Source organism: Corvus kubaryi, unplaced genomic scaffold, assembly GCF_017639235.1.
Source record: "Corvus kubaryi isolate FWS band 111438036 unplaced genomic scaffold, C.kubaryi_AGA036_p1.0 37354, whole genome shotgun sequence".
NCBI lineage: Eukaryota > Metazoa > Chordata > Aves > Passeriformes > Corvidae > Corvus > Corvus kubaryi.
The window spans coordinates 12,941,933-12,963,097 of record NW_024581116.1 but is presented as its reverse complement, the minus strand read 5'-3'; the positions used below and the strand labels follow the sequence as shown (position 1 = coordinate 12,963,097).

The window sequence follows — 21,165 nt, the reverse complement described above, 5'->3', positions numbered from 1 at the left end:
TCCCTCCACCTTGCTGGCTTTTATATCAGGCCCTACCAGTCTTAATTTTAATAAAATGGTAATTTGGAGTGGATTCTTGCTCAGCTCCTTCTCATTAACCTGTAGCAGCTTGATATCCTGGTAATGCAAAGATAAACATGCATCCTAGGGCTGAGGTAGGCTAAGGGATGCAGTCAGAAATATCCACAGACAGCATGTCTGTCCAGGTAGATCCCTGCAGGTTGGATAGACTGCCAACCATTGTGTTTCCAGAGGGGAAGGAAAAAAATCATGGCCCTTCTTGAAAAGGGAATGCAATGAGATGAGGTGTGATTTTCCTCAGTTGGGACAAATATGAAGTTGATTAAAATAAGTTCCTTTGCAATGGGTCTGAGTGGAGTTACCACTATAAGTCAGCATGGTTTGCAAAGATGGTGGGTGCAAAAACTACTTGACAACATTGCTTTGGTGATCTAGGAATTGCGTAGCAGAGTTACAGCAGCCCAGGGGATGCTTCCTGTAAGCTGCTTGGATGCATCTCCCTTTCTGGGGAACTCAGCAGAAAGAACATTGCCCCTCCTAAACTTCCCACCTCCCAGATGCACTGGGATGGGGGGCTGGTCCAGGGCAGGGAATGCAGCACTGTCTCCTGAGGAGGAGTTTCTAGGAATCTTTCTGGCCTTCATCAGCATTTGGAAGGAGAAGTGAGGGGGAGAGAGGATGAATGTGGGCATCCTCCTGGGTTCTTTATCCTGGGACAGCCTGTTTGACGAGGAGCTTAACTGCTGTAACTGGCTCATGGCACCCAAAGGCAGCAGGATCCTGGTGGGAATGCTACCACAAGCAGCCATGGTTGTCTTGAGTGTGGTCTGCAGTTGTGTGAGTACAAACAGAGAGAGAGAATGAGCATTTCCATCCCCATCAAGCCTTCATTTGAAATGAAGGAGGCATTTAATATATGGATTTTTACACCCTTCTCCTTAATTACCAGCAATGCAGAACAACGTTCAATAACTGCTTGACTACTACTGTAAATAGAAAAGATCCCTGTGGTAGTGGCTGGGTGCTCCACGTTTCGGTGTGGGCAGCACAGAATGTCCAGTGGATGGGTGAGAAGATGCTGTGGGTTTGCCAGTGCAGCTTCACAGCCAGGTTCTTGCACAGTCCTGTTCCCAGCTGACCACGAGCTGTTGCATTAGGTGTGAAAATCAGCTGGTGAAGTCTTATCTCTGTTACACCATTTAGGGTAGAGGAACATAAATTGCCAATTTTTCCATAATAAAATATGTAGATAACTTTGACATAGGATGCACATTGCTTTGTTAATGGTTTTGTTTGGCAGGCTTGGTTTGGGACTTTTCTGGGAGGGGAGCAGTTCCCACAACACCACCAAGTGTTGCATGTACATCTGCTGTCATGTCCGGACATTGCCCTCCTCCTGCATGGTGTTCTGGTGAAGTTCCAGCAGAGCATCAGTGGGGTTGGTGGGGTGGAAACTTTATTGTGTGAACAAAGAGAGTCTCAGTTAAGCTGGGCAGTTTTGTTTCCTTCTCCCTAGGTGTTTGGTATTTATAAATATCACCCTTGGGTTACCATAAAATCTGGTTTCTCAGCAGTAAAAATCCTAATTGTTGCTTTCCAGAGAGCTGACATGAATTCCCAGGAAAAGCAGACATGGCCATCAGTCCCTTGTCTAGATTTTTTTGTTGTCTGGAAAGAAGCTTCGGGATCTGCAGTTGGACTAGATGATCACTCTGGGTCTTTTTCCAACTAAACTACTCTGTCCTATTCCAGTGCAGACAGGATTGGAAAGCTGGAAGAAGACTGGGCTGTAGATCCCAGCTGTAGCTGTGCTTCTGCTTTGGTGCAGGAGTGGTGGGATGGATTTTCTTTGCTAGGTGCTTGCTGGCTGGCTATATCTCACACCCTAAAGCCCAAGAATTAATTGTCTCAATATTGATTTCATCAGTAAATGGAGTGTAGTAAATCTGTTACAGTAAAAATGAAGTGGATTAAACTGCAGAATTTTTCATTTCACCAAAAAAATCGTATTTGGCCTTCACTGAATTTCAAAGGGAATATAATTCATCATTTTATTAAATGAAATGCTATGGGAAAAAAATTTAGGAAAAATACTACTTTTTGTAATTTGGGGAGGAAATTTGATTTTAGGTATTTACCATCAAAAAATTATTTTGTGGCTCATCAGTATTAAGACATATATTCTTATGGGTGTATATCATGTCTCATTGCTTGGTATTTACCATTACTGCCTATTTGTCAAAATAATTAATTATCTAGTTCTGATAATTTATATTGGAATCACTAAGGCAGGTTGGTTTTTTTCTAGGTAAAAATACCTTATCTCTGAATGATGGGTGAAATATTTTAACTTTGTAACAAGGAACACAGTAGATAGGTATGTTAATACAAGTGCCTGAAAATAGAAACTTGAGAATGTAAAACCTTGTGCTTATTGGTTTCAGAATATGCCAGGAATACCTTCTCTGAGTTTTCATGTGTTTTCTAACTGTTTTGCATCTGAAAAAAAGAGCTTTTTTTCCTTTTGTTTTGGTTGGTTATTTGTTTTAAGCTTGACCACGTGTAGTGCATAGACTGCTCCTCAGTCACAGAGTGTGGTGAGAGGATTGAATGGTCCCTGTTCTCCACTATAAAGATAGTGGGATATGAATTTACCTGCAAGGTGGCAGCTGAGTGGAGGGCTGATAGAAGATAGGAGGTGCAAAAGGCATTTCACAGCAAGCAGGTACTAAATTACATATTTTGTGTGTGTCCTCCTGAATCAGTGTGTTTTAAAGATCATAGCCTGGGACTCTAGGAAAAGGGGTTTTGTTTTGCAGGTTATCTGGTTCTTCAGTTGTTTCCAGATGTTTAACAACTTTGTGGTAGTGCTCCCCTCCAGCCACAGGTTTTCTCTGCACCCTGGATAAAGTGTGACTTAGTAGGAGACTGGGCCTTATATGCTTTCCACCCCTTCTGAATCCTTCCCAGGATGATAAAGGATATTAAAAAAAATTTAAAAGTTTTATTTTATTTCTCATTACATCTCAAGCATCCTTCTCCCAAGCTCTGCAAGATGCCCCACTCAGGGATGATAATGTCTCTGCCTGGACAGCCAGGGATCCTAGGGGAATGGAGCAGCATCCACCTCCATGACAGCACCCACGCAGAACACAGCATTTGTTACGCCTAAACACAAGTCAAAACTTGTAAGAAGTGGTTTTATAATGGGAATATGCAGACCCCTGAGTATAATGCTGCTGCTATACGCTTTCATAAATCTTAAGGTTTAGGGATGACAGTTATGATGCATGGCATTGGGAGTCTGTGAAACAGCAGTCATTAAACAAAAATGGGCTTTTAAACTAATGACAGCTGCCTAAATGGCTTAGCAGTGAAACAGATTCCCTGAGGCAACCATTCTTCAAATAATACAGGTCCTATTGACTTTAAAAAACGCAGGAAAATATTTTGGTTTGCTGCTGTAGTACTGCTTTTGCATTCATCCCAAAGGTCAAGCTGTGAAGCGTTTGCTAGTCTTTAAACTGAAGGTGTTAGAAAATAATGAATGGCAATCTGTCCAGTAATTCATTCACTGTTATTCCCCTGAATTAAGCCACGTGTAATACCAAGGATTCACACCTGTTCTAAGATGGGTTTACGAGTGAGTATGGGGAAACTTTTCTCCATCTAAACTCAGCTTAGTGTTTAACCTAGTAGGTAGTTTTGCACAATATCTCTGTTGTACAGAATTTTATCCAAATGTCTTCATCAAAACCTGTTCCAACTCCTGCTGGTTTAAAATTACGCACAGTAAAGCAGAATGTTGCCTTGTCTCCTTTGAGGACGTCATTCCCAGCCTAAAGCCAAAGCTGTAAATATGCATGTTTTTCCTTTTCCTTCATGCCAGAGGTCCTGACAGACAAGGGCTACCTGTATCTGAAAGACATTGGCCAGTTTCCTTGAAGACACATTTTAAGCAGGTTGATGGTTGCAGAAGAGCAACCTATTCTCAGTCAACCACTTTCACATCTTTTTAACTTTTGCTTTTCCCCTGCCCAAGTTTGGTTTCTTCCTGAAAGTTCTTGTTTGGCTTCTGTCTTCCTGACCCCCTCATTCTTCATCTTTATCAGGACTCATGTTTTTTTTGTTCCTCCTTTTACTACCAGAGGACAGAATAACCCAGACTGTGAAAGGATGTCAGACAGCTGAATTTGGTTGTTTTGCATCATATCTCTTCATACCATACGCAACTTGGAGCCCACTTCTTGCTCTAAAAACCCAGCTTCAGCCTGGGTCTGGCCTTGCTTGCTGAGTAACTCCAGATAATTCCCATTTTTTTATAAAGCAAGCAGTTCCACTAGTAATGTATGTGAAAGCTGTTGAGAGCAGTCATATTTCACTTTCTCCCTGTCATGAGATGTCATTTAAAAGCTGAATGTTGAAATGCTTTCTAATATTTCTAGGAGCCCTATGAGACTAAGCAGAGGTTAGGAAGGATGTGATGGAGGGTGGGCTGGAGGTCCAGAGGTCTCCTGACAAGTCAGGAATGTAGAGCACAGCTTTCAGAACCTGACAAATTCTCTTGCGAACATCACCAGCAATCCTGGCTCTCTGCAGGCTTTGGCTCTTCTGTGAGACCTCCATAACACAGTACTCTTTCCACCACTTTTCTTGTTTGTCTCCATAGTCCTAACCACAAATGTGCCTTCTGTGGGCAGTTCTTTGTGGAAGAAGAGGGCTGTCTAGTTGTGGTGACTTCAGCCATATTATCCTCTTCCTAGGGAGTCATATTCTCTTCTTCCTAGGGAGTATGCTTGAGTCAGGAGAGAACAGTGGAAGAAGGGTTATATTAACTAAAACATGAACATGTGAACAGATGGCTGACCTCTGTAACACCAAGAACTGTTTAATTTTAGAAATTTGCAGGCTGTTTCAAGTTTGTTGTGCTCCTTACAACCATCTGAGCATAGATGCACAATGATTTATTAGCTAACTGCAAAGCTTTGTTGTTTAATTTCCCTGCCTGTTTAATTTTTAATTTGAAATACTGAGCTTTAGGTGGAATAAGCAGGATCCTGGATCATCAATGTGATTGGCTCCCTTTGTGACAACTTCCTTTAAAGCACTGGAAGGTGAGGGAGAAGAGATATTCCCGGTCATGGTGGAAGGAGCTCAGCTCCTCTGCTTTTCTCACTTCCCCAGCATGCTCAGCCCTAGCACAGACAGGGACCATGGAACAGTTAATTGTGGGCAGGGAGGAGACAGATGATCATCCTGGCCCAAATCACTTAAACATCTTAAGAGTCTACCCTTGCCTGTCTGAACGAGCCAACTAATCTCTCAGTGAGCTGCACAACTGAGCACTGAGTTATATATGGTACAAAGAGAGAGATGACACAGAGTGATCAAATTCCCCTATCCTACCTCTACCACAGCAAAAGCTGTGCACCATTTGCTTGCTTAATGGTAGAAGAACATCACCGTTGGAAGAAAATCGTTTCTGGCTAGGGGGGTTCTCATCCTCTGGAGGCTTTTAGGTCAGGGTTATCTATCTTTTGAAAACAAGTGATACAGGCCAAATGGGTGGTGGCTGGCTGCCAAAATTCTTGGAGAAATTATTTGAATGAAAAGGTATTGGACTAGATCAGTGGTTCTCAATGCTTTCTGGGAGATCTCAGCAAATTCCCAGGAACTGTGCTTCTGACACTTGTGTGGCAATTTGAAAGAGCAGTATCTGCATGGTGACCACACATGAAATCTTTGGTGCTGTCCTGGAGAGCTGATGGGATGAGTGATGCCAAGGGTCCCATCTGGGATTCAGAGAGTCAACACTGGAGTAATAAGTGTGAAGCACTTGAAAAATGTCTTTATAAGGAGTGTACCATGTTAGTCTACCAAAAAGTGAAAGAAAAAATAAATCTATATTAGTGCAGCATGTATTTCTTTTATAGACATCTGGCTTATCACTATGGTTGGCTTTTCTTAATTACTGCTAATGCTTCTGAAGGCTGTGCAGTTGGACATGGAATGTGGCTGGCCCAGAGTCAGGGCACAGCAGCTTTTATTGGGGCCGCTTGGAGACAGACCATCTGCAAAATGTATTTATTTTTTTCCTTGGTTGTCTTCTCTAAATAAAAATGTGATGCTGTGAGAACGTCCGTTCCATCCTATTGCTACGCTGCACCAAAGATGCCATTTTCTGACAAATTGTTTTTGAAAGTTATATTTGGCAAATGTCTGTTTACTTAATTCCTGTCCTGTCATTCCTGCTTGTCCATGAAAGCCGAATCTCTTTGCATGCAAACTCAGCTGTAGCTCAGTTCAGAGCATTCTTTAAACTGTAGTTGCTTTTTACTCATTTGCTTTTTTTTAGCTCTCTTCCTCTGGCAATGGAGGAACTGCAGGTACTTCACGTCTGATGGAGGCAAATCCAGCGCCTGCCGAGCCGAGGGCTGTTAGAGAAGGTGTGACAGTTGTGTGGTCAGGGTTCCTTGCCACCGCAAGTGTTGGAGCTTCAGCACCCTTGGCACCCTGTAGCTATCACACAGGAGTGTAACCAGGATTAGCTTTGCAGGAGTGAGTATCTTCTGCCTGCAGAAAACCACGTGAAAGTCCTGCTGGCTTAGGTCTTTAGCCAGCAAAGGAGACTTCATCCTTATCTTCAACAAAATTGGCTTGTCAGGAGAGCGCTTGGAAGAAGTAGCTTTTTTTCTTTTTCTTTTTTTAAGAAAAGTAATTTCCTTGGGCTTGGTGCCCTCTCTGAAGTGAACTTAGCTGCTCGGGACATTAGGTTTTGTTCTAGAAATAAAATAGTCCTTCATCATAGAGCTCTATTCAATACTGTGCTGTTCAAATCACTGGGGAAAAAGGGATAGTCCCTCTGTGACACTGATTTTATAACTTTTTTTTTAAACTGATAAACTTAAGGCTTTCCCTGAAAAAAGTGAGCTTAAGCAAGGCATAACATGTTTTCCCCATAGTTACAGTGATGTAATCCAGCTTTGGTCACCCTTGCCTAGCAGTGGGTGTTTCTGGAGCAAGGTAGAGCATAGGGACTGCAGTTAGAAAGGCAAATGCAATTACAAGAACAAACAGTTGTTAATATTCTATAAAATTGGTACTCATTGCTCTCAGGTTCACCTTCCTTGCCTTAAGGTTTTCTCTTTAGAAGCAGTTTCTGTAAATACCATCTCTTCCTTTCCCCTTGGAGAGATCTCAAATATCTGGGCTGGAATAAGTGTCTGGGTAATCAATAAATTTTAATCTACATGATGGGGATTTTCTCCTTTAAGTTGGTTCTTTCTGTGCTGGAGAAAACATGTCTAAAGCAAATGTAAAATGAAGAAGGGTTAGATTTGACTTGACTTGCTGTTACTATATGCGCTTATAATTTTGCAATATGAATGTCTTCCAAAACAATTATAGTTATTGCAAGATTGACACTCAGTGATTAATCTACTACCAGACAGCCAGTGCAGTAGTGTCTTTGAAACAATTTTTGAGCCTCTTCCCTGCTGTTCTTTCCCTGCAAATCTGATTTCAAGATAAGCCAATGACCATAAAATGTGATGTGTGGCCTGGTTCTTTTTCAATCTCCTCCTTTGCTTCAGCATTGTGCTTCTGTCTTGCACTGTAAAGTATGTAATGAAAGTATCTGAAGTCTGCCCTCTGCCAGAACATCCAGTCTTGTATTTCATTTGAGGCATATGCTTAAATTATCTTGGGGCTGGCTGGATTTATTTGTACACTTAAGTACATGCTTAATCTGGGTGAATAATGATACTTGAAAGATTTTGTTCATGGGAGTCACAAGTGGTTTGGTTTGTGTTAGTGGCATAGGTGCAGAGCATGTGAAAATACTCATTGATCATCTCATTGTCTGGAGCAGTCCTTCTAATGGGAATACCTGCTTATATCCTGGTTTTCTTCTCAGAAGGTCTCTGTTTTTGGCTATGTAGTGTAGAGGGAGAGCTTCCCATGCTTAGTTGAGCTGAATCTGCAGCTGAATTTAGGGAGGTGACAAAACACTGTAAAATCCAATAGTTTGTGAGAGAAAAGGCAAGACCACAGAAAAGATTCCAGTTTGGTTCTTCATGCATTCTGTAAACTTGTACATTTTTAACGTTTTTACAGCTACAAGTCATAACACTTGCGTGTTGTGCTGCATCAAGACTGACTCAGAGGAGTCCTCCAACACCTGTTGATGGTGTGGACCTGCTTATGTGCTAGTTCTGGTTTTAATTGTCTTGCTGTTTAAAGAGATGTCCTCAAACGTGACCTGAGGTTAGAGGTTAAGCTGTTCCTCATTACTCTGAATAGCAATGATACATTTGGTTGTATGCCCTGTTGAGCCGACTTGGAGCCGATGAGCAGAAGTGGCGCTGGGCATAAGTCATGGAGTTACTCACAGCTTCTTAATCTTTTCCTTAAGTTGTTTTGTTTAATAATACAATGTAATAATAATTCTGGACAATAATAGGTTTGCTTCTCTGGCTTGTGTGGTGCCAATTCTGTTGTTGCAGAGGTTTTGTGTTTGCTCTCGATAAACATCAGGCACAAAGGCAGTTGTTGTGTGCATGGTTGACCATGACTTGATGAAGCTATAGCAGATTTTGTCTGCACTTGGAAATATTTTCTTGTCCCTTAAAGGCAACTCTGTGCTCTGACAGCAACGCTTTCATTGGAGAATGAGAAAATTTTAACACTGGCTCCTACTGCTCAGCTTTCTCAGGTACATGAATCACCTTTCTTAATTCCATATAGTGGAAGAAACAGTCCCAAAGTGCTTATAAATGATGTTGTTTGCATTTGCTCAGGATGCTGAAGTTTGGGAGCGAGCTCCCAAAGAGATCTGTGCTATGTTAAGGTTATTCAGAGCAAAGCTTCTTTTTGGTCTTAATGCATTTGCTACTGAATTTTAGTATGTAAACGTGAGACAGACTGCTCCAACCCAGCAACAGATTATTATTGTTTTGGTGGGATAACTTTGGTGCCTCTTCAAAAATGACTCAAATGACGAGTGCTTATAAATAAGCAGTCTCCCCTCCTCTCAACCTTCAAGTGTGGGAGACCAGTGCTGAAGTCAGAAAAGGGATGCAAGGGGAGAACCAAGAGCACCCTTGTCTCTGGATGCTGTGGGATGAGGCTATACATGGCAATTGATACCATTTAATCTTATTTTTAAGATATTTTTCTACACACATCATGACACTCTCTCATCATCCTGTTGTTTAGGTTGTTCTGTGAACTGGTTGTGGTCACCATGTTTCAAAATAGCAGATTTCATGAGGCTGTGTTGATTGCAAGGCACTACCTCCTGTTGTTGCAGCGAGCAGAAAGTAGACTTCAGTCCAAATAAACTGCTCCCCTCTTGGGTGCTTGCCCCTTGGGCTGTTCACACCACCTTGACTAGAAACTGCCACACTCAGTTTCAACTTGACCATGGGTGTTTAATAGTTTGAAGGGGCTTTTGTCAGTGCTGTGGGTTTATTTTTTCCATCTGCTGTTCCCCATCCTGATGCAGTACAGTATAAGCTCCTCTCCCTTCTTGTGCTTTTAAGATACATCAGCCAAGTGCTACTAGTTTCCACTTTCCTTACTCTTTTTTTAAAATTTGCATCATTGAAGAGCATTTTGATCTTTGCTCTTTACTTTTATTTGCATGATCTAATTCACTTTGACTTGGGCAATTTCTCTTTACCCCTTTGTTTCCTGACCTCTGACACAGCTCTGTCTTTGATGAGCAGCTCTTCCTTTCTATTCCTTGCATACACTCTGCTTAGTCCTAAAAACCCCCTTTTTAGTGATTTTTTTTTTTTCTGTAGTTGATTGGTACTCATTCTGCAGATATCTCCCCTACTTTGTTTGGGGTTGATCAGTACAATTTTTTTTTTTTTTTCATCTTTGCCACACAGATATTCTAAGGTTCTCACAAGCGTGTTCTTGAGCACCTTCTTGCAGTTGGCTTCCATGTCGAGTTCCTTAGAGTCCTCAAAGCTTATGGGAAATTGACAAGATGAGTTTTTGTGTTTCCCTAAATCACCTCCCCATGATTACAATCGCCTCCAGAGTTGCTTTCATTGAGCACGTATAGCTACTTACAGTGTCTAAATTAGAATTGCCCTTTTCTAGTTCAGCAGCTGGAGGATTATAATTGTTGTCTTCTGCTTCCAGGAATATCTGTGGTCAGCTCTTTACGTTAATAGTGGGTTCTTCAGTTGAGTATTTTGGGAAGTTGCAGTCCCACAGTAAGATAAGCCCTGCTGGCACTTCTGTCTTGCTGTGGACCTTGCAGTCTGCACTGCACTGCCATGCAGACTCTATAGGGTGTAGGATAACCTGTGCTGTTGTCCCTCCTTCTTCCAAGCAGTGTTGACCCCATACCACTGCTGTCCTTTGGAGTTTCTTATTCTGCTCCGTGAGTTTTCTCTTGCAGTGCCCTTTCTCCTGGTATCAGTATGTTAAACCATGCTCTTGTTTCTTATTCATCATCTGTGAATTCTGGCTAATTGTCTAACATCCTATCTAACTGCTGCTATTAGTGTTCATATGCTCTTTGCTCTCCTAAGTTTGGATAATATGTGTTTTTTTTGTCCACATTTACCAATCCACCTATTTGTTTATTAAAACCAGATGTGGGAATTAAATTATTTTCCTGATTATCCTGTCTCTAGAGGTATTTTTTTTCTGTAGGTTAAAGCTCCTGGCTGTGCCTGCTGTGATCACAGAAGGACGTGCCTCATCTACAGAGAAATGTGCTTTTTTCCCATGAATGCCTTCTGGTGGTGAAACACCCTAAAACTTCCCTGCCAGTATCAGCTCTTGAACCATATGGATGACATTAACTTGTAATAGCTTTTCCTTCCTGTTGTAGCATCAAAAGTCCTCAGGGATGGTGCTCAGAGTCTAAGCCTGGTCTCCTCAGACTCTCTCTATAGCCTAGAGGGAGGTAGACACCACCAGAGAGCATCTAAAATAGGCTCCTGCTCCAAGTTGCTTTCCTGGTCTACCGGCAGAAAGACTATCCTCTTCTGGGCTAAATTTAGTCCTGAGCCTGGTTCATGCCTGTGGCTGAGTTTTTCATCTGCCCACTGAGACCAAGAGCCCTTTTCTTACTGGAAGGCCAGAGATAAATCTCTGAGGGAAAAAGAAACTAGAATACTCGTAATAAGAAGAATCAAATGAAGTGATGTAAATATACAGAGAGCTGAGGACAGTACAGTGGAGCAACCAGGGGACACAGGATGGAAAAGGAGATGGGGAAGTGGAATATGAGGAAGAAGAATCAGGTCTCCAACAGGCTGTGGCCTTGCAATCAGAAGCAGCTGAAAGACTTTGCTGGTGCAAAGACATCTTGCATCATCTCTCCAAACAGGAAAAATGAAGTCCAGATTGCTGTGTCTAAAGAATTATTTTTTTATTTGCCATTAAGAGGGTAGACACAAAATCAGATTTCCACTCCGAGTTGTCTTGTATTTTTAGCCTGTGATTGGATTGCAAATGCACACTGGATATTTACATTTCTGGAAGCAGACTCTGGTGCTGTTGTCTTAACCAGGATCCAAGTTAATTTGCTGAGCTTCCAGATGGGAGCCATTCGTTTCTCTATTACACATTTGCAGGAATGCTTAATTTAATCTAGATTTTCTAGCTCAGTAATTTGCCTATTTTAACATTCAAGCACTTTCCCTATCTCTCCTTCTGGTTTTTTTTTCCTTACCCTTGAGCTGAATTATCCACTGTGCAGAATAAAGAAACTGAGTTTTCCAAAAGGATCCACCTGTCCATCATCCATCCAGTGTGGAAGCTCTTGGGAAGATGATTGTCCTTCCATCTCCTACAAAAGGTTTCCTAAGAGGTGACTAAGTGCAAGACATAGCTGGTAGAGCCTCTTAGCCCTGTTTCGCTTGGTTTGTTGAGGTTCATTACATTTTGCTATCTTCTTTGTTTTAAACTATTTAATGATCACCTTATTCTGGTCTAGTCCTTGTGCTGAATATAGATATTGCTACACTATTGGCTCTTTCTCTGTTGTGGGTAGATAAGGATATTTGCAGGAGGAGGTTCATAATTTTCCTTAGCAACATTCAGCCTCCAGTGCATTGAGTGGTTTGTGATTGTATTATAGCCATTTCTTTAATGAAATTTTGAACTACATGCCTCTCTTGCAATCACTTCTGCCTGGGGTTCTTAGATAGCTATGCAAGCACTATGTGCATCACTGCCGTGGTGTACAGAGCATACTGAAGGAGCAGATGAGGTGCAGACAAGTTATGTTAGCTCATGAACCAGCTCTTTTCTTCACTGCTGCATTTTCCATAACAGCTAAGACTGGTAGGAAAAAATGATGCACTATGTTCTAGCTACTTTAGTTTCAGAATGAGTGTATTGAACCAGTTTGAGGTCAACTTTATTATTTCTTCTTCTTGTGTTACAAATTCCCAGTGCTCCAAATAGCCAAATGTCATTCCAGAAAAACACAGAAGTGCTGCACGGAGAGTTTGCATCCCTAAGCCCTGGAGACACAGCATGCCCAGGGTGACAGGCACAAATGAGAGCTCATCTTGAGCAGGTCGGGTCAGCACTGTGCAATACTTAGCACGTGGATGGACAGGTACAATTGCCCTGTGTGGTTCCTGTGTTGCTTGTAGTGATGGTGCAGTTGAAAGAAGCTGGGGTTGGCAGGAAATATGCAATAGGCAACTGTCCTATGTCATTCCTTGCTGAGGAAAGTTGCCTGTGAGGCAGTGATGATGGGAATGACATGTTCTTCATCTGTATGACATAAAGTTTTGCTGCCTCCTGGTCTGGGACTCAGGCCCCAAGGTGCTGGGATAATGTTTTCAGCCAGGTGGTGCCCAGCCCTTGCAACTTCGGGGCAAAGTGGGGTAGCTGGCTATGCAGTCAGGTACTTAACTGGGGCCCTTGGTACGAGTACCTTTTGGGCGTGAAAGGATCAATATTGGCTTTCTCCATAGCAGATCACTGGACAGGTTTTGGAGTGCTTTATCAGGTGATGGAAGTGATGAGGCAGGGCTGGGTGAAGCAATACTGTGGTTGTACCCGGAAAGGCGGGCATAGGCTCGGCAGCGCAGCCCATCCTTGGATCCAAGGACAGGGCATACATCTTGTACAGGCTCAAAGGGTCAGGGCAAAACCTGGACATGATTCCCAGCACCAGTGGCAAGCTGTTAAGCACCATAAAGGCAAAGATAATGTAGTGGAAATGTTACAGTAAAAGATTATTTGGTTAACAGTTTTCAGGTTAGCCTGTTAGGTTAACAGACAGTAACCCAAACAGGGTGGGCTTTCTTTAGGAGGAATAAAGTAGCATAAGAGATGTTTAAATTCTTGTCTTACATATTTGTTTGAAGACAATAATGAGCCATTAGTGGGAGAACTGGTTTAAATTACTTACAGGAACTGAAATGACATGATATTCTTGAGTAGGAAAATAGTATTTTACATTATTTGATATAAAAATGATATTATATATTTTATTAGAGCATTGTTTTTTACCTTTCTCTACCACTGTAAAAAGGATGAATATAAAAAAGAAAGAAATTGAGTTTGTAATAAGTTCTGAAATGCAGCTGGGAGGTAAGCTTGTTGCGTCTAAAAGGCCATCCTGGAAGTTTTCTCCCTATTGTGGTGTGCATGCAAACTCATTCTGACCCTCTAGGAGTTTCTCAGAGTCTTTTCCTGCCTTAGTGTGATCAGGACACTGAAACACGGGATTATCCCCTATGCTCCCCCCAGTCACAGTGGTATGCGTGTGTTGTGAAAATGGCTCAGCAAGGCTGCCCTGCAGCAGCCCAAGCTGGTTCAGGCTACCTAGGAAATCCTATTAACTCAGCAGTGTCAATACAGTGTGCACAACTTTGGTGCAGAGGGGACTATTTATAGCTTCAGTTAGAGTATTGTGTGCACAGGGTTTTTCTTTCACACCTAATAAAGGGACCTTGACAGATTCACTGTCCTCTTTACCTGCTCAGCAGCTTGGGTGCCAGACCTCTGAGAGCACCAGTGTTTTTGCTGGAAATCCTGGTCATATTCTAAGACCAGCTGAGGGCCACTGTGGAGGAGGAGGTCGTGATTTTCCACCTGCCTCTCTGCACAACATCTCCTCTTCTCCTGACTCACTGGGTTCAGCTGTTTGACTCCTGGGCATGCAGTGCCCTGCTGTCACCATGAGCCTTACTGTGGGAAGAGGAGGGGTGCCATATGTATATGTCAGTGATGTCATTAAATTTCTGAAGCTCTTCTCCATGATGAGTGAGCTTTGTGGGGTAAAGTGTGTAGGATCAGGAGGTTGGAGGGACAGAATGTGGCAGAGCTTTAGGGTCAGTTAACAAGGCAAGGTACTTAGTCTTCATGGGAAAGATGATTTATGCACCCCATCAGCAATGTCAGTTCATGGATTTTTCAGGTCTGCCTGGGGCGATAGGAAGGATTCACCTGTAAGAAGTTTCTGGGCTGGGATAATCCAGCAGTGGAGCAAGAACCTTCTTTGTGAGTGTGTGTTCACACTGCAGTTTGAAGCTTTGGCATTTGGCAAGCACAGTAAAGGTATGTCAAGGAATTTCCATTAATTAGTTTTAAAATAACATAGCATTGAGTGGAGCACAAAGAACAAAGATGAACATGTTGCTTCCAGCAGCTGGCCTGGGCTGGGGTCCCCCCACTGCTTCCAGCCCCCCAAGATCCTGCCACAAAGTGCAGTCCAATGTGTTAACAAAGTATATGAGCTTCCTACAGGCTTACTGCATCACATCAAGTGAGTTGATTAGAGAGACTCTTGATTTTACTGGGTTTTTATATTCTTATTGGGAGCCATTTGTCAGTCTGCACAGAAATCTGATTAGCTGAGAATTGCTGTCTCTCTGGTATATGTTGAGCCATAAAGTGAAGGATGCAGCAATAAACACAGTCAGCTGGGCTGCTGGAGAAATCTGTAGGATTCTTTGGAGGCTGGGAAAGAGAGGTCTTGACACTTAAATGCTTTTCCTTTGGGAACTTGACGGTGTTTGGCATGAGGGTTCTGTGCCAGCATTCCTTGAGGCGGCTGGCAGCCTGTTTCAGCCCTCTGGTGCTGCTCTGTGGGGTGTCTGTGCCCACCCCTGTGGTGAGACAAGAGGGAGCTGCCTTGTTATGGGTGGTCTTGTGTGGGAAGGGAGCAGGGGGCTGCTGTTACTGCGGTTTCAAATCCACCCCATTGGCAGGGAGGTGAGGCAGAGCCTCAGGCAGTGGGAAGGGGAATATGCTGCTTCTGCAGAGCAAGGAAATTGTAGCTGGCTGTGGTGCTTCTGCAATGCTTTCTAGCAATAAGCACACTGCTCCTTGCACAGTGTGGTTGGTTAATTAAGTAGCTTTAAATTCAAGTCTCCTTCAGGAAATGGGGCACAAGATAAGGCTTTCCCTTCGCCCAGCAAATACACCTCCCCATCGCTCTGCGTAAAATAACCTGCAGTTCTTCAACAAGGGAAAAATTAAACTTGGTACCAGGCACCTTGGTGCATTTTCAGAGGGTGTTCATTGGGCACTGTAAATAATTGGATAAAGCATGAACAAGGTGGCTAATGACACCTGCAACAACCAAAAGTGAGCTGTTTTGAAAACCAGTTTGGCTGGTTGAGATGGGCCAAGAGGGCTGAGCAAGAGTGAAGCAAGGGATGGTTGTTAGCTAACGTAATCTGCTGTCCTAAAGCCAACATCTTACCATGTGTTTGTTAGGCTGGACTGGGAGAAGACGTTCCACTTCAGCTCTGCTTCCTAAAATATACAAAAAAATGTTTGCCAGCTTTTTCAGAAGGTTTTTGAATTAATTAATGTATCTGCAGGGCTGCATTGAATCTACTTTTCATCCTAGTTTAGAAGAACACGTAGTAGTTGGAGTGACCCAACCATCTTAGCTTCCACCTTTTTATATTCACAAACATATTTTTCTTGTTGAGGTTGTGGAGCAAAGCTTGTATCTTCAAGTCTTGTAATGCTTGAAGATGTCCAGTCCATCCTTGAGCTGCTGTGCAAACTCACCAAATTCTTCTTGTCTTGGAGGTAAAAGTCAGTGCGGAAATATTAAAATTGAGGCAGATGCCTTCTTATTGGTTTCCAGTGCCTTATTTTATCTCTCAAGTTTGCTTTCATCAAAACAAATGGCTTACACTTGCTGTCCAAGCAGTATGGTATCCAGCAGCAGTGAGGACATTTTTCTGCCTAGGATGAGGCACTGCCAGCAATGTCAGGGTAGTGCAGAGTGGGTGTGGCATTTGCAAATGATCACTCATAGGGCCGGTGCTGTGATTAATTAGTGTCTTCAGAGCTCTGAAACAGGCATTTTTGTACTAATAATGTTCATGTCTAAGTGGCACTCTGCTGGTATGGAGTTGCTCTTTGCACAGGAGTTGAAAACAGGTAATTTTGCTATTAGAGCCTGAATGTGTAGCCTCATCAGACTGTGGGCACAAACTGGGTCTTGTGTTAATGTATTTGCTTCTTGAAGGTTTTTGTCTCTTTGATTCAGAGGTCTTGCTGCTCAAGGTGTAGGTATGTGTGTACTGACCTAGTGCCCCCCTTCCTTTTAAAGAAAGTGAAATTTCAATAGACATTTTGGAAAAAACAGGGGATCTTTCAACTTTTTATTTTAACTTTGAGGGAAGCTTAAGTGCTGTACCAAAAGTTCCCATGGTGAATGGGTAGTCTCCTACTAGCTCCAAAAATTCAACCTGTAGACTGCAAAACTACCAGCTGCTGGGAAACCCTTTAACTCTTTCCACCTGCCTGCACCTCTGAAACTAAAATTTGGGGCGTCACTTGAGATCCTGTAACTTATTTATATGATGTTACAAGCAATGATGTCTGAGGAGCTGCAGAAGGGAAGCAAGAGCCAACTTCTGGTTAGTAGGGATTCAGAGCTGTGCTTTAACTTGTGGGAGGGGTCTCATAATCCCACACTAGCTCTTCTTTCTCCAAAGCTTTGGAAGTGTGAGCTGCAACTTCTGCCAGTGCTCCTGGATGTCCTGGATGGTTTTGGGGAGGGAGGGAAAGGGGGAGACAGGCTGAGAGCAGAGTCACCCTCACTGAGCTCTCTCTTCAGGCTTTGCCTGCTTTGTGGAGAGACTTAATTCAGAGTTATTTTGCCAGTGTAGGAACAGGGATACTGAGGGGTGTAATGGAAATCTGTGGGGTGATGTCTGCTCTACATCATTGCCCAGGAATTTTGAGTGTTGGAAGGATGCAAAATGTAAAACCCGTCACTGGGTGGAGTTAGTGCGAACATGTGGTTTATGCATGTGGTTTAGCTTTTTATTTACGGGAGGAAAAAAAAGTTAAAAATAAACTGCTGGCTCGCCTCTACTTCCTGGTTCACACAGGGCTGTGAAGGAGCAGCTGAAGGGATGGGGTGGCCAGTCCAGCCTGGAGACCCCCCTGCCTGAGCCCAGGGCATCTGGAGGGGTGAGGTGAGGGGGTGAGTACAGGGCAGCCACTGAGGAGTGGGGCTGGTAATGTGGGGCTGTCCCTTCTCTGGGTTCCGGGGGGTGACACTGCAGTCAGCTGGTGTCTGTCTTGCTTGGGGTGCTGCGCGAAGTCCCTCTACACCCATAAATATTTGTTGTGGGGCAAATGTTTAGGTCCTCCATCAGTCCCAAGTGTATGTTTTGTCAGTGAGGGAAGGGGTTGGCTTTAAACCCTAAATCCCAGAGAGTAGTTAGGAGGTCTGGAATGGCTTAGAGGTCTAGGTGAAATGGGTGAACAAGCAGGGAAATAGTGAAGCCATCAAAAATGTATAATGTGATGGCAGCCCCTTGTGCTGATGCAGCAGTGTGGCAGTAGGGTGGTGTAACTGGCACCAAAACTGGGCCTGAGAGCCACTGGGCACTGTGTGGCACCAGCTGTGCCAGCTGCACAGGGCTTCGCTCTCCCAGCAGGGAGGAACAGTGGGTGCTGGGGTGGTTTGCTGAGCCATTTCTGGGAGAGCTGCAGGGAAGGGAGAAAGACATCTCCTGGCTGAAGGGATGGTGGAGCTGTGCTTGTCAAGAGCTGCCCTGGGAGTTTATTTTTGCATGAAGGATACTACATTTTTTTTGTTTTGTTTGTTTTGAAAGAAAACCTAACGATACGGTGTAGGCAATGCACAGGTGATTAAAATGTTCATAATACTAAAACATTTATGAATAAGTTGACGAAAGCAATAGGAAATTGCATCATTTTCTCTGCTCTTTAGAGGCAGGATTGAAATTCCCTGAGGCTGTGGTCAGTAAGGTGTTGTGGAGCCTGGTTCTGGTCCAAGCTGCCAGCAGGGATATTTATGTTATCCATGTGAGCTAAATTTGCTTTACTCTACCTTGTTTGAGCCTCCATGAACCTGCCTCACTTGTCTTAAATCCCGAAGCTAATGATTTGGAAAGATTGGTCTGACAATCCTAAATTTTATCAGTGATTTCATGTTATTAGTCCTATCAATGTCTCTGTATTTACATTGTGTATTTATACTTCACAGCTTGGTAGTTCTCAGAGGCTTAGAAACCTCCTGGAAAAATTTGCACCAAGCAGTGAAGCAACCTGATGGGGGAATCAGTGGCTTTGGTCCTTTGTGATCTCAGTTTTCTGGCCTGTTTCAATGTATTTTTCCACAGCTTGCAGGAGCTTTGCAGGTTCAGCTATGGGCTGGTGGAGTAGTATCAGGAAGGTGTGGGCTTGCCAAGTAGTGGCTTCCACATCTGGGGTGGCTAATGAGAAGCATTTTAAAGACATTATAGGATAATGGATATTACATCTGTGTGTAAAAGGTACTTTAAACAGTGCCTGGAGGGATTGCAAGTTGCCCATCTAGCTGGCAAACCATCTGAATGTCAGAGCTGCATGGGGAAGCATCTTGCCATGCTTGGGACTTTTCTGAGCAAGAATAAAGTTGATGGATGTAACTTTGTGGAAAGAGAAACGTGGCTGGTGTGGTGCAATTAGGCAATCTGGGTTTCTTTCCACCTACTTTTTCCCAAAAGAGAGTACCAGCCCTGGTGGCTCTGTCTCTGCTGTAAGGCCCTGGGCTGTGGCCATTGAGCACCAAAGCTCCCAGGGAAGAGATGCTCCAAGGGAAGAGGTGCTCCTGCATTGACTGGAACGGTGGCACGAGGGCCGGGTGTTTGTTTAGCAAGGGCTGCCATCACCTCATCCTTGCTGCTGTTGCAGCCCAGGGATGGCTTATGGCTTTTTGTGATCTGCAGGTTGTCCATCTGCTTGGTTTGCCTCAGGGGAAAGAACTGATTCTAGCACAGGGATGCTCTTCGGTGTATCTGGCAGTTTTAACTCCCCTTGAATTTTGTGACTAATTGCTGCAGCAACTGAATTGGTGTCTGAAGGCAGCGCTGCAGTCATGCATGATGGGAGGGGACAAAACTAATTTTTCTGTTTAGCTCCCTTGAACACTTCTTTTAATCTGGCCCGTTTGGCCAGTTTTGTTGTTGGATGTTTGGTTGGGTTTTTGATATTTTGAGCTGTGTATGTGTTTGTGGCTTTGTTGCTCTTAGGAAAAAATAATAATCTTTTGTCTCTTTAATGTAATGTAATTAGATGGCAGAGCAAGCTATTGAATGGCTCTGGCTAAAGCTGTGAAAAAGTATTTTTAACTTCATGCTGTTGTATGAAGGGTTTTCCTTTTTCTGCCTTTATGATGCTGACTGCCCTTTTATATTTTAGCATCTGTTCCTGTAAGAATGTGGAAGGAAATGAGCTGGCTCAGCAGAAACTGAAACCCAAACTAATCTCACGCTGTAGTAAATGCTCAATAGTCTCATTGTCCGTGGGCACTTCAGCAGCGAATCCAGGGGGGAAAAAAGCAAAACCAGCATTAAAACCTGAAATAGATGGCAGAGAAAGCACCAAAGCCCTGTTGTTGTTTTCCCCAGCATCCCACGGGCTCCACTTTTGTGCCCCATGAGCAGAAAGCCCAGCAGCAAAGCACTGCGTCTGTGGCTCGGGGTGTGGGGCTGGGTCCTGCCGCCCGGGTGCTGGAGCCTGGCTTGTGTCACCTGCCCCAGCAGCGGGGCAGCCGGCTCCTGCCAAAGCTCCTTATGAGCTTTGCCAGGCTGGCTGCCACGCGTCCCGCAGAGTCCTCCCGTCCTTTCACCCCGTGCTTCCCCGCTTACATAACTGGCTTAGGTATTACACTCCCTGCCCTCCTTGCCACTCCTGCACCACTCAGCCTCTTTGTTCCAATAAATAGCTCTTCAGCCAAGTCACTCCTTAGGTGAGGCTGGAAGTGTTTTGAGGCAGAGGCACCAAGTTTACATTCTTGCCTATTTAATTTTGCAGATCTGTTTCATACCTAAACTCACTGGGATTATTTAATGAAAGTATATGGAGAATAACATTTCTCATTAAAAAAAATCCTGATAGCTTGTGAACCCATGGTGCTTTCTCTGGTCAGAAACTGAAAGTGAAATGGATTTTTTTTAATTGCTTTATCAGACTGAGAGAAGTGTAGAGATTAGTAGAGCATACACAGAAGGAAGTAAAGCAGCTCTTGAGTGTTTTAATAATCTGAGTAGTTAATATGTTTAGTATGAGTTGTCACTGAACCTTCAGTTTCGCACTTAGGGTTTTAGTTTGTTAAATACAAATAGTAAAGCATGGAAATGGAGTTTCTAACTATTGTGGTCCATAGCTGTGCATACATTCTTCATTCCCTCAGGCAGGATTGCTCAATCCATGTTGGTATTCCTCAGCTGGGCTTTTCCATGCAAGGTGTTGACATGTATGAGGGAGGTGTTCCTGCCCCTCTACTCTGATGAGACCTCACCCGGCCACTGTGTCCAGCTCAGGAGCGTTCAGCACAGGAAAGGACATGGACCTGTTGGAGCGAGTGCAGAGGGGGGTCATGAAGATGGTCACAGGGATGGAGCTCCTCTCCTATGAGGAAAGGCTGAAAGAGTTGGAGTTGTTCAGCCTGGAGAAGGCTCCAAGGAGACCTCATTGCAGTCTTTCAATACAAAGAGGCTTATAAAAGAGATGGAGAAAGGTGGGGTATTTTCAGGGGCCTGTAGTGACAAGACAAGGGGTGATGGCTTTAGACTGAAAGTGGATAAGTTTAGATTGGATATAAGGAAGAAATTTACTGTCAGGGTGGTGAGAACCTGGAAGAAGTTGCCCAGAGTTGTGGATACC

General features: G+C 43.5%; 1 protein-coding gene across 2 annotated transcripts in view; it reads left to right on the top strand.

The window, feature by feature from the left end:
- HPCAL1 (hippocalcin like 1) overlaps positions 1-21,165 on the top strand; it is a 48,357-nt gene that overhangs the window by 4,731 nt on the left and 22,461 nt on the right. The window contains exon 1 of one of the 2 annotated variants that reach the window (XM_042033020.1): positions 17,446-17,470. The exons of the other annotated variant lie outside the window; for it this stretch is intronic. The gene's annotated coding sequence lies outside the window, so the exon portion shown is untranslated. Of the gene's footprint in view, positions 1-17,445; positions 17,471-21,165 lie in introns of those variants that run through there. 2 annotated transcript variants of the gene reach the window in all.